A 2,381-nucleotide genomic window follows, 5' to 3' on the forward strand; every position below is an offset into this window, starting at 1 on the left:
CTTGTGTTCATCAACATAAGGGGTCACCAAGGTAGAGTTCTGTAGAACCCTGCAGTGTGCTTGAGACCAAGAATATCCGTCCCTGCATATTATTGTCTCCCCTCCAAGCGTGCCTTTTCCAGTCAGTCTCCCCTCACACTACAAGGAATATGCTAGTACACGACGCTATTTTTTCGTCGCTACATCATCACGGTTTTTCATTTACGACGATCGCACGACGAAAAACCAAGCGTCAAAAACGGAGCGTCAGAAATGAACATCAACGACATTTTGGTCAAAATTGTCGTAACTTTACGACGATTCCTGGATCGTCGTAACCTTTACGACGATCCTAAATCATCGCTGGCAATCAAACACAGTCCTACGTGGCAAAATTACGACGAAATCAAAACATCATGGCTGAAATCAGCCCAACCCATTTCAATTGATCACATGGGCTGATTTTATTTTTTTGGGCTTTTTCTTATTGGGCTTCTTTTTGGGCCTTAGCCTATTTACAGCCGCTTTAGTATTTTTTTCAATTTTTTTGTATCATTATAATTTGGGCCCTGGCCTTTTAGTGCCCAAATACATTTGGCCCAGTTTTAGTTTTGGCCTTTTGAATTTCAGTTTTGTGTGTACGCCCCACTTGTCATATGCTTCTCATAATTTGTCCCTTATGTCAAGAAGTTCTGGTCAGGTTTTCATTTCACACATTTCCAAATCGCATACGATATGAATATTTCAAATAGAGCAGAAAGAACATGTGAAATTCATCAAATTAACACGAAGGTAGTATATTACAATTTTTCCAATCTGTTACAAAGCAGATATGCCTATTATTACAATATATAATATGCATTCTTGGATAAGTAGAGCTTCACACAATTGGCTTCAAGGCTTCGCACTTCAACTTTCTTAGGCCTGGAGGTCCTGTAGAAGAAACAACCATATTTTTAAGAGCTACAAGATACAGATCAAGAATAGAAACAAGGCACAAAAACTGCATAACAGTTACAATACAACTATTTGTTTTAGTTCGTACTACTACTGTAATCGATGCAAAAAAAACATACTACTACTGTAATTGACATAAAAACCTTGAAAGAGACAAGCCGAAGTCAAAACATATTTTTAGAACAGATATTTGCATTAAAATTAGGCATTAAAAATAATGAACACAAATATTTGCATTAAAGATTAGGCATTGCACACCAGCAGAAAGAGACAAGCAGAAGTCAAAACATATTTTTAGAACAGCTCACGACTACCAACAATAATGTAAAATCCAGATCCTACATCTTCATCCATTTGGATGTTGGCATCATAGCATGCTTTGCTCAACCATAGCATGCTTTCCATGATGGAAAGAGACTCTACAACACTAACACAATAGACAACCAGGAAGCATCAAACTTAACTACAAAATTAAAAAATAGGTGCAAGATAATGAATATTTGATCCAGTGTCAGCCTATTCATGACAACACAATAGCTGACTAATTCTCTTTGACAATAACACAGATGTAAAAATATATACTGCAATATATGTTACTACTGGATATATATACCTGAACAGAGTTCTTCTTTTCGACCGTCAAGCTGCGAAGCAGTCTGATCATCTTCTGTAATGGCAAATGTCACTGGCGTCAGCTGATATCACAAGAGAGCTACACTTTCAAACATTTTAGATGGACAACTGCATAAATAAAAAATGCATATACCAGACTCGGGAACTGACCCTCAAACACCTTAACTGTAGTCAATGATTATCAGTACTAGATCATGGAAGGCACGCGTTGCCGCGCTCATCTATTTTTGTAATAGAATGGTTGTTGCCAGTACACATAAAACATGGGACTTAAATTTTCATAAAGTTACACATATATTTGTTGGTTACCAAAGAGCAGAATTTAATGAGTTCACGGGGAAATAATAATTCGGTGCTAGGTGACCATAGAACTTGCAAACACAAAATATTGGGAATAAATCCCTAACATAATCTTATAGGCACAGAAGCCATATGTGCTGAAACTTTAAGGACAAAATACCAATTACCAATTGGGAAGAAGCTTCTCAATATATCGCAGAGAAAGAAATAGCCACCTCATTCTTAGAAATTAAAGATTTCATTCATTAGAAACTTGATATCAGTCGTACGTGTTACATTCTAGCAACAATTAGTTGACAACATTACTAAAAACATCCCTGCCACGATGTAGGAGTCATTCCTTATTAAGATGCAGCGGTGAGCCACTCTTAACAGTGGGCATGAGATTCCTGAATCTAGAGGCCTCCTCGAAACATTACAAAGACAGTGGGCAGCGTAAATGCGTGAGACCATGGGAAAGATAAGATCCTGTCACGACTAATTGATCAACCGAAAGAAAAGAACTAATGCTC

At 37.4% G+C, this 2,381-nt stretch overlaps 1 long non-coding RNA gene across 1 annotated transcript; it reads right to left on the reverse strand.

Moving 5' to 3' along the window:
- Window positions 1-699: 699 nt before the first annotated feature.
- On the reverse strand, window positions 700-1,600 carry LOC123404572. The gene is made up of 2 exons (XR_006611855.1): window positions 1,550-1,600; window positions 700-912 (listed from the first exon to the last, which is right to left on the reverse strand). It is a non-coding gene; the product is annotated as an uncharacterized LOC123404572 (long non-coding RNA).
- Window positions 1,601-2,381: the final 781 nt, after the last annotated feature.

This window comes from Hordeum vulgare, chromosome 6H, assembly GCF_904849725.1.
Source record: "Hordeum vulgare subsp. vulgare chromosome 6H, MorexV3_pseudomolecules_assembly, whole genome shotgun sequence".
NCBI lineage: Eukaryota > Viridiplantae > Streptophyta > Magnoliopsida > Poales > Poaceae > Hordeum > Hordeum vulgare.